The sequence below is a fragment of the Castor canadensis genome, chromosome 3 (assembly GCF_047511655.1).
Source record: "Castor canadensis chromosome 3, mCasCan1.hap1v2, whole genome shotgun sequence".
Taxonomy (NCBI): domain Eukaryota; kingdom Metazoa; phylum Chordata; class Mammalia; order Rodentia; family Castoridae; genus Castor; species Castor canadensis.
In genome coordinates this window covers 127,355,725-127,366,669 of record NC_133388.1, presented here as the reverse complement: position 1 = coordinate 127,366,669, position 10,945 = coordinate 127,355,725, and the positions used below count along the sequence as shown (strand labels likewise).

Genomic DNA, 10,945 nt, shown 5'->3' with positions numbered 1-10,945 from the left:
TGAGAAACTGATTTTTAAATTATTTTAAACAACTAAATATTTGGATGGTAGTTACACTATATTTCATTTCTACAAATTCAAAGGTTCCATACCTCCCTCAGAGATGATCATTTAGTAGAACTCACAGAACTCAGAAATGTTGCATGTTTGCAACAATAGTTTTATTATTAAGAATGAGCAAAGGTAAGCATGGTGACACACACCTTAAACCCAGCACTTGGAAAGCTGAGGAAGGAGTATTGTGAGTTCAAGTCCAGCCTGGGGTATATTATATGACCTTATCTTAAAATATTTTTTAAAGCATGTGTGGTGGCATACACCTTTAAATCCCAGCTACTGGGGACTTGGAGATTGTGAGGACCAACTGGGTAAAAAGTTAGCAAGCCCCCATCTCAACTAACAAGATAGGCTTAGTGATGCATACCTGTAACCCCAGCTATACAGGAGTCATATGTAGGAGGATCTCAGTCCAAGGCTGACCCTGGGCGAAAACTCAAAATTCCATCTGAAAAATAACTAAAGCAAAAAGAAAGGCTGGGATATGGTTTAAGTGGTAGAGTGCCTCCCTAGCAGGCTTGAGGCCCTGAGTTCAAACCCCAGTAAAACTTTTAATAAAAATTTAAAAAGAATGCACATGGGGCGAGTGAGATCTGGGAGAAAACATGGACCTTCACGTTTTTAGCACATCAATGTGTTCACCAACAAGGAAACTCCTCCAAGCCTCCATGTCCAGACTTTTTACAGAAGTTTCATTATGAAGGCATGATTGATTAATTCATTGACCTAATGACTGAATTTCATCTTTGGCTCCCCTCCCTGGAGGTATTGGTGCATTAAGGATCACATGTCAAGTTCTCTCAGTAGTGTTTGAAATCCCCCTTACTGGACTTGAGGTGAGAGATGAGAGGTAAGCACCTGTCCCACATGGGGGAAGGAAGCACAACACACTTACCACTCTCTCCACAATAATGAGGTGAGTGATTAGCTAACACTTGCTAGGCCAGTTTTGGGCCAATTCCTCTTGCAAGACCTGCACAGGGGCACCTATTGTTAGTATCTCAGCCACATGGACATCTTTAAATCCTTTAAAATGCATCTGAGGTTCTCCTCCACAATGGTTGGTTAAAAAAAAAAATTCATCTCTGTTTTCATTAATATTATACTTGAGAACAAGAGAGAGGAAAAACAGTTGCATAAACCTATAAGTACAAACAATGATGAGTGCTGTGAAAAAAAGGCTCACCACATGTGGTAAACTTTGATGGCCCCCAATGACCCATGCTCCCAATACTCTGCCCTTCAGTTATCTCCTTCCTATTACAGTGGGTTTGCCCATATAACTAACTTTATATATCCTGCCATTAGGACATAACAAACATATGCAATGAAAAGTCTGATGAGTACTTGTACATGGATTAGGACATGTGAAATGCAGTTTCTTAGAATCAGTTATCCCGTATGGGGAAGAGGGGAAAAAGAGGCGGGGAGAAGCCCAAGCAGCCATATACAGGGGTCCACACAAAAAGCAACCAAGGGCCCTGGCCAGCAATCCCAGCTGAGCTTGCAGTAGGTGACCTGCATGATCTGCCAGCCTTGTGATTTTCTCAGTATCTCAGCATACCAGCCAACACCAAGGGAATCAAAACCCTCCTTGTCAACCAGAAGAATCCTGAGAAATAATGTCCTGTTATATGGTGTGTCATGTGACACAGCCAGGGAAAACAAAAACACAGGGCTATGGGAACAGACACAAAAGGACCGACATAGTCTGGCAAGTTGGAGAAGCCTTTCCAGAGGAATCAGTGATTTTCATGGAATCTGAAAGAAAAAGATGAGTTATCTTCCAAGCAAAGAGAGCAAAGGCCTGGGTTTGAAGGACAGAAGACACCTTTAAAAAACAAAGGAAGGCTGGGTGTTAGTGGCATACACCTGTTACCTCAGCTGGTTGGGAGGTTGAGATGGAGAGGATTGTGGTTCCAGGCCAGCCTGGGCAAAAAAGTTCACAAGAGCCCACCTCAACAGAAAAATGCTAGGCATGGTGACACATACCTGTCATTGCAGCTATGGCAAGAAGCCTAAAATAGGAGTATTACCATCCAGGCCAGCCTGGACAAAAAGGGAGATCCTATCTCCAAAATAACAAAATGGATGGAGGAGTGCCTCAAACAGGAGAGAACCTAACTTGCAAGCACACAACCCTGAGTTCAAAACCCCAGTACTGAGAAAGCACATGGGACGAATAGGGAAAGGGAAGGAAACCTAAAACTTGAATGTGGCTGATGTGCTCACTGTAGAGGAGCAAATATAGTAATCTTAAACTGGCAGAGGGCACTACGGGAAGGGGACCAGGAAGTAGTGAAGACGTCTGGTAGGAATCTCTCTCTCTGTATAGCTATCTTTATCTCAAACTAGCAAATCCCTATGTCTTTGTTATTATCTCTTATGTTTTCTCTTCAACAAAATTGGAAAACAATAGGGCAGAAAAGGTTCTGCCCAGAAGTGGGGAGGTGAGGGGGGGGTGGCCAATACAATGTACACACATGTAAGTAAATGTAAAAATGATAAAATAAAAAAAAAATTAAAATTTTTAAAAATGAAAAAAAAAACCACAATACTGCCAAAAACTTTTTTAAAAGGGAAGGGCATTTTCTTATGAATCTTCACCTAATTATGAAACATATACAAAGGAAAACATATGTGTGCATACATATATCATTTATTTTGCACAGTAATAGTGTACTTGAGGAAGAAATGAAGGCCCATAGTTAAAACTCCTATGCCTATTCTCGCCTATTAATATAGACTTGCTATTACAAGCCATCTGTGACATGAACACATTGTGCTGAGACCATCTGTAATGTTCTCAATCTAATGGCTTAAATGATAGCTCATGCCCTCATTAGAAGATATTAGCACCTCAAAAAACATTTGCTGGAAATGGCAAGATAGTGTTCCCTTCACATTCTCTCCAGTGAGTACATCATAAACTCATACACATAAGAGCAGGAAGAAAGGAAACCAGCAGGCATTGAGCCCCTTCCATGGGCCAGGACATTGCACAGACTTTTATCCATTAATCCTCTCAGTAATCTCATGAGCAGTTATTATTATTCTTTTTTACTTACTAAAAGAAAGAAAGGCTTTCAAAAGCTCGTTAACTTGCCCAAGATCACACGGAGGTGTTATTATTCCTTTTTTACTTACTAAAAGAAAGTAAGGCTTTCAAAGGTTCCTTAACTTGCCCAAGATCGAAAATGGTGGAGCTGAAATTTAAATCCCAGGCTGTCTGCCTCCCAAGTCTATGATCTCTGTGGTAGCTGTTGTTGGCTGCCTTCCCCGCACTGACTTCCCATTCTTTCTAGACTTCTGTTCAGCCACTGGTGTTCTCCCATGAAGCCAGTGAGTGACCTTCGAAAGTGGGTCTCTTATCTACAGCAGTAGTTCTGAGCAGCAGGTGCAACTGGCATTTGGGGCTGGCCGGTTCTTTGCTACGTAGGGATGTCCCATGCATTTTAGGAGGTTTATTATCCCTGACTTCTACTTGCCCTCAGTCTAACAACCAGAAGGCCCCATGCACAGCTGTATGATAGTGTCCTACTTACGAATGGCTGGTCCATGGTGTATGCTGTTCCTCTTGTCAACAGCAAGGGATTTAAACGAGGCAAAGGTGGCTCATGCCTATAATCCTAGCTACTCAGGCAGCAGAGATCAGGAGCATCATGGTCAGAGGCAAATAGTTCTCCAGACCCTATCTCAAAAATACCCAACACAAAAAAAAGAGCTAGCAGAGTAGCTCAAGTGGTAAAGCACCTGCCTAGCAAATCTGAGACCCTAAGTTAAAACTTAGTACCACCAAAAAAAGGCAGGGGGGATTACTTAGGAATTGACCCAAAGGTTGGTAAGCTAACCATTGAAGGGAATTTCCTTACCACAAAGAATGGCCTAGGATGGGAAGCAGTTTGGACCAATGAGATCTAAAGGTAAAGGGTGGTGATTTCCTGGGGGGATTTCTGCACAAGAAGCTTGTGTGGAAAAATCACACCCAGAATAAACAACTTCTTATCCCTGGAGTGCTTCATGAATGTTGGTGAGACCTGAAGTCCTCAACCAGGTCACTGGCACCCTCAAAATGAAGCCATACCCTAGAGGCAAGCAGAGTTGAACAACTCTTAGAAAGGCAGCTGTGGTACAAGGACTACCTATCCATCTTTGGACTTATTCAGTTGAGTAAGCCAGCAAGTCACCATTGTTCTTGAAGCCAATGAAGTCATAAACCCCTATTGGGCATTCAGTTTTTAACCAAGGCAAAGAGCCTACCTGTTGTAACCCCCCATTTTAGGCTCTTAAACCCTGTGGTTTCTGCCTACAGTAGAGGACATGCCCGTTTGGGCCAGTTGCAACAAAGGAGCAGTCAAAGGCATATGTTTCAATTTCAAAACTTCTCATGTGCTCCACCCAGCTACCTCTGTGTGGTGATCACCTCCCTAAGGGACAGCTATACACAGTCTGCTTGCCTGGCCTGGTAACCCCTACAATCCTGATGAACAGCACAGATGTGCAGCAGAGTCCATCTCTCAAGTGACCCCACTCATGCCTGGCTGCGGCTTTTGGATGGCTTTTTGTTAGTTTGGTTTTGGTTTTGTTTTTTTTTGGGGGGGGGGAGGTTGTTCTTTTGGTTTTTGTCATTGTCGTTTGGTTTTCTGATACAGTCTCAATATGCAGTCCTGGCTGGCTTTGAACTCCAGATCCTCCTGCTTCAGCCTCCAGAGTACTGGGATTAGAGAAGTGTATCACCATATCCAGCTGTGCTGACCTGCTTTAAACTCAACAGTTAAAACTCCTTATAACAGGTAGGCCTGGTGACATATGCCTATAATCCAGCCTCCTGAGGCAGGAGGATTTGTAATTCAAGGCCAGCATGGGTTACATAGCAACTCTCTCTCTTTCTCCTTCCCTCCCTCCCTTTCTCTCTCTTCCTTTCCCTCCCATCTCTCTCTCCTTTCTCTCCAACAACTTTTCATTTTTTTAACAGGCATTCATGTGAAACTGCCCCTTGCTCCTCCTTCCCTTCCTTTGCTTCAGGTGCCTCCCTTTTGCTGGAGAGATGTTCTTCCTTGGTTTCAGCTTACAGGAGGCTCAAGTCCACTAGTGATGGTCCTACCTGGATCTGCACATATCTCATGTTGAGACTTCCCATTCTAACCCCCACCCCAGCTCTGCCCCCCTCATCATGAAGCAGCCAGAACAGGGCCATAACTCCACATCCCATGAAAATGGAATGAAGGAATGATAGTAAGGAATGGAACAGTGCAGGTAGAAACCATATTTATACTAAATGTGAAGGTATAGAAAATGTCCAGAAAAACATATTTGTTAAGTTGGTTTTCTTTTTTTTTTGGCTCTTTTCAGTTTATTGCATGAAGGAGTTGCACTAGTCCAAGTTAAAAACAGACACCAGGTTACATTATACAAGCTGTGACGTTTTTAAACTTGTGACAAGGGACAGAAAGGAAATTCTACACATTGCAAGGAAATCCTCACTTCAGCTTCAGAGAGCCACAAGCACTTAAAACCCAGGAACCTTCAGCTGATTGTCCTCAGCCACCCTAATGTCTACCAGGAGCTGGCAAATAGTCACCCTACAGCTGAATTACTTTTCCATATTCTGGGTGCTTGATTATAGTACCACTGGTGGCAAATTTCTTCTTAAACTCCTTTACTAGTTTCTTTTTATGGTAACCATCAGCATTCCTTTAAACAGTAGTAAGTGTCTTCCTGTCATTTCTCTGTTGAATTCGTATGTAGATATAGTCCTCAGTGCCAGCAGGAAGCAGGTCATTACACTTACTTGCATCAACAAAAAGGTGGAAAGAGAGGAGGCTCTGGATAGAAGAACAAACAATACGATTCCTTTTCCTCTGTGAAAATGTCCTACAGAAGGCTGCTGCAGGAGAAGGGAATATGGGGGACCAAGGATTGGGAAGCAAAGGGGCTCAGGAGGAGCCAGCTGAGTCCTTGGCAATGCCTCACTGACTGGGGCCTCAGTTGGCTATTTTGGAGGAGGGGAATTGGGATGGGAAACGATGAGAAACTAAACGATGGGAAACTAAACGAGTTTAGTTTTTGCCTCTCTTCCCAGACTTTTACCTAACTTTTTAGCATCCAACCTTCTCACACTTTCCTCATGTTCACATGAATTGTTTGTCTAAAAAGAAAATGCAGAAACTGGCCCCAAATGGTCAAGATGCTGTTGACTTTCAAGACAAAAAAAGGCTGTCTCTCTAAAGAGAAAAGCCCCACCCAGCCGATTCTCTCTCAAGGGTAACCCCTTGTTTCCCATAAAAGTTCTTCTCACTCCCTGAGTCCTGGAAGTTTGAAATTTGAGATAAGTTAGCTTCCTTCATCTCCTCCAGGCCAGCCCTGAATAAATCTGTTTTCTTCCACCAACTTCTATCTCCTTCCTTTTCTGCCCATCATGGAGCAATGTGCACCTGAGATTCCAGTAATGTCTCCTGCCTCACATGATCCAGGGACTGCCCCCTATGACCTGTGCCCCCTGCCCAGGACCTGGACATAAAAATCTTCCCCACTTTTCTGTCCACAACTTCAGCTTCTTTCTGCAATGCCATCCCACGTTGCTCCGTCCTTTCTGCAGATGTTCCCTTTCTGGTCCAGGGTACATCCCTTTGCCTTTTTGGTCCTGCTTCCTCTGACCTCTGCAGAATATTTTCCCTCTGTCTTGATTCTCCAGTCTCTTTCTACTGCTCTTTGCCCAAATCATAGGCATATAGTCAGACCCATGGTCAGATTCCTTCCCCAGTAACCACTCCTCCCTCCTACTAGGTCTTCTCTCTGAGGACTCCCCTCTCTAGCCCTTCACAGCTAAAGCTCTTCAAAATGACATGTTTGCCATTTGGCCCTCATGTTTGTACCCCCCCACACACACACAATTAATCCTTAAATACTGTTACCTCATTGATGCCTCTAATTTCTAATGAAAACATATAACAATGTTCACTGATTATCTCCTAAACAATAAACCCAAAAAGCATTTTCATGTTTACAATATCTTCTCTCTACCAAATGTGTTAACCAGTTCCTCCTTCAAAAATTCTTCCTGTGCTGTCTATACTACCATTCTTTTGCAAGGGTTAAATAAAAATTACAGACTGGGTGCCGGTGGCTCACACTTGTAATCCTAGCTACTCAGGAGGCAGAGATCAAGAGGATCAAGTTTGAAGCCAGCCGGGGCAAATAGTTCAAGAGACCCTATCTGGAAAAAATCTATCATTGTGGAAGGGGGAGGGTGAATGAAGAAGATTAAGGCAAGGGTATGTGGTAGATGGACTTAATATAATTATATGAAATAGAACAAAGAAACCTCTTGCAATTGCTTTAAGTGGGGCAGGGAGGGGATAGAGGGGGAGAGATGGTGGGGATGATCTAACCAATGTACAATATAAGCCTATTTGGAATTGTCACAATGAATCCCCCATGTACAACAACTATATTCTGATAAGAAAGAAAGAAAGAAAAAAAAAAGAAAGAAAGGAAAAAGCCTATCACATAAAAGGGCTAGGAGAGTGGCTCAAGGTGTAGGCCTTGAGTTCAAACTCCAATACCTCAAAAAAAAAAAAAAACAAAAAACAGGAAGCTATTTATTTGGACTATGCTCCTGCAATGGGTCTCAATAGACCAGGCTAAAAATCAGAGTTGAAGCCCTCATGCTAAAGTTGCACATTACAGACTTGAAACTAAGCTGTATATCTGACCTTCTGAGAAATGAGGATTAGAAAGATCATGGCAAATTTCCCCCCAACAGCCCACAGTCCAGTCTCAATTGGGATGATAAGAAAGTTCCCACTACTTAAATCTTTATAGAACAGAAGTAATCTGAAAAAGCCTGATGTTAACTAATTGGTTATTTTTCTATTATTCTTTCTCCCTGCCTTGCCTTATAAGGAAAGTAATCTTGAAATGACAGTTGACTTTGGGAGGGGGTTTTTGTCATTTGTTTCCATTTTTTTAATCTATACAAGCAACCTGTTGTGCTTGGCTCATCTGAAGACTTGCTCTGTTTTATGAAATAAAGTGTCTCCCAGTTCTAGAATCGAAAATAAAGCCAATTAAAATCAACTGAATTGTTATAACTATGTCTGTTGGCATTGGGTTCTTAATCTAGAGTACATGGACAACATGGAAATAGATGGGGGGAGGATTACATCTTTTATAAACTATAACTGAAATTTAACATGTGAAAGAAATGTGGATGTCATCAGACTCAAAAAGGAGTCGCTGTCTCAACCCTACCAAAAAAAGTAAATAAAGTTGGGAGGTTTTGAAGGAAGGGCTCTTACACATGATTGCCTGACAGCATTCATCACAAGACTCTACCAGAACCACAGGCTTGCAGGAAGGCCACCACAAACTTATATAAAAAGCACTTTCTGCAATGGGTCTGCTCAACCTCAGACTAACGTCACCCAATATTGGATGTAATCCTCCTTGTTTTTGTTTTTAAAAACCTTCCCTGAGCTGGTGATGTAGCTCAGTGGTAGAGTGTTTGCCTAGCATGCACCAGACCCAAAGTTCAATCCCAGCAGCACACAGACACACACACAAAAAACATATATTAGCTGACACAAGTTTTCATTTCAATATAATTAATCCTCATGCTTTATTTTATTTCTTAATTTCTGTCAGATGTCATCCAGAGGCTTCCCCAAAGTAATAAAGGGTTTGTTGTTAAAAATTTTTAAAAATGAAATAAGACAAAACAATTTCTGTTCCTCATTTTTTCTCGTTTTTTTTTTTTTTGGTTCTGGGGACTGAACCCAGGGCTTTGTGCATGCAAAGCATAAGCTGGACCACTGAAATACACCCCAACTTCACTGCCTAATGTTTTTTTAATTGTCAGTGTTACTACTTCTCAAGCCAATTTTTTATTTTGTTTTGTCTTGCTATGAAGCTCGGGTTGGCCTCAAGCTCACTGTGTACCCCAGGCTGGCTTTGAGTTCAGGATCCTCCTGTCTTGACCTTCTAAATGCTGCAATTACAGGCATGGTCCACCATGCCTAGCTACTTGATCCAGTTTTGAAACTCGGGAAGCTCCCTGCTTCCTCATCCTTTTATTAGTTTCACAACCATATGTGATTGACATTATAGCCATTGTATTTTACAGCAAGAGTTCATCTAAAAATTTGCAAATAAGTTTGTCTACTGAGAATTAATGCGAAAAGCCAGCCTGTCTAATGTCAGACATATATGATAATAACTGACCCATACTGACTGCTTCCTACATTTTAGGCATTGAACAGTAATCCTATGACTCTGATATTAATTCCCTCATTTTTACAGATTAAGAAACTGAAGCACAGATGGAATTCATGGCACAGTTAGGTCGTATGGACAGTAATTATTGAAGTTGAATTCTTAATAGACTGCAAAACAAAGTTATGGTCATGATTCAAAATCCAGATTGGACCTCAGGACTAGAACTTGATAGCAACTTGACAGAATCTGTTAAGATATCCAAAGTGACCATCAAACAGGAAGAGGGTTGGGGGTTGGTCAGCCTTAGCACCTCTAGAAAAGATCTAAAAGACAAAAATTGGTATTGCCAGGCTGGGGATGTGGCTCAGTGGGAAAGCACTTGGTTCAATCCCCAGTATCCAAGCAGAAAAGGTGATGTTTTAGACAGAAAAGGGCTTGAAGAAAGTAGAAACAAACAACAACAACAAAAACAAAAAAACCCAAATACCAAATTGGTATTATCTCTCTATTGAAACACAATTCAGGACTGGAAGTGTGGGCTCAAGAAGTATGGCGCCTGCTTTATAGACACAAAGCCCTGAACTCAAACCCTAGTCCCACCAAAAAAAAGAAAAAGAAAAGATAAAGAAACACAATTTAGGGTAGGAAATTTCTCTTTTTTTCTTTTTCTTTTTGGTGCTGGGGATGGAACTGAGAGCCTTCTGCATCCTAGGCAAGCACTGTACCACTGAGCTATACTCCCCCAGCTCAGGGGAGTTTTCTATTCATCCAACTGTTTGCTACTGGGTAAAACTATTGGGCCAGGGTTACAAAATATCTTTAGGGGCCAAAAGGGTCAGAGTAAGACAATGGAGTGTGGTTGGAATTGATGAAATGAGAGGGAAAATGAGCCACTTGCAGGCATCAAGCTTCATAGATTTCCTTCCCTGGAAAGATCACCCCAAAAGTGAAATGAAAAATGGAACTGGGCGTGGTGATACACATCAGTAATCCCAGCACTTGGGAGGCTGAGGCAGGAGGGTTATCAGTTCCAGGCCAGCCTGGGCTACATAGCAAGACCCTGTCTCAAAAAACAAAACCAAATCAAAGCAAATGTGAAATGGATGACTCCTGTTCTCATCACTATGGTTGTTGAGTATTCAATACACTCTCTCTTCTTCAGGATTTAAAACTAAGGAAACAAAGCTAGTTCCATGGGTTTTACATATCCCTGTCACTGGAACAGCAATTTCTCATTGCAACTTGACCTTCTGCTTTTAAAAATCAGGCTCATAAACTAGGTTAATGTGAGTCCGCTCCTGAAAGATGGATTCAGTCTTGGTGTGCAGAGTAATTGAGTTTCTAAGCCTGATTTACTGCAGATACCATCCTGCAAGTTCTCTGGAGAGACTCAGTACATCCCTTCTTTATGAACATAAAGCATACATCATTTCCTTGCGAAGACAAATATGGGTTTTTTTATTTGTTATATGCTGATAACTTCTAAATTTGTCTGTGGAGGTCAGAATTCTCATTAGACCCACAGATCCAGTGTCTAGTGCTGAGTTATCTAGTTCTTAGCTATCATGACATGAGAAATTATTTAAGCTCTTTAAGTCTCAGTCTCTTTATAAAATTATTTTTCAAAACCTGCATTAGGTTTGTTATGGAGATTATATGATTTGAAGAGATT

General features: G+C 41.7%; 1 pseudogene; it reads right to left on the bottom strand.

The window, feature by feature from the left end:
- Window positions 1-5,566: 5,566 nt before the first annotated feature.
- Window positions 5,567-6,629, bottom strand: LOC109676826 (eukaryotic translation initiation factor 1 pseudogene; annotated as a pseudogene).
- Window positions 6,630-10,945: the final 4,316 nt, after the last annotated feature.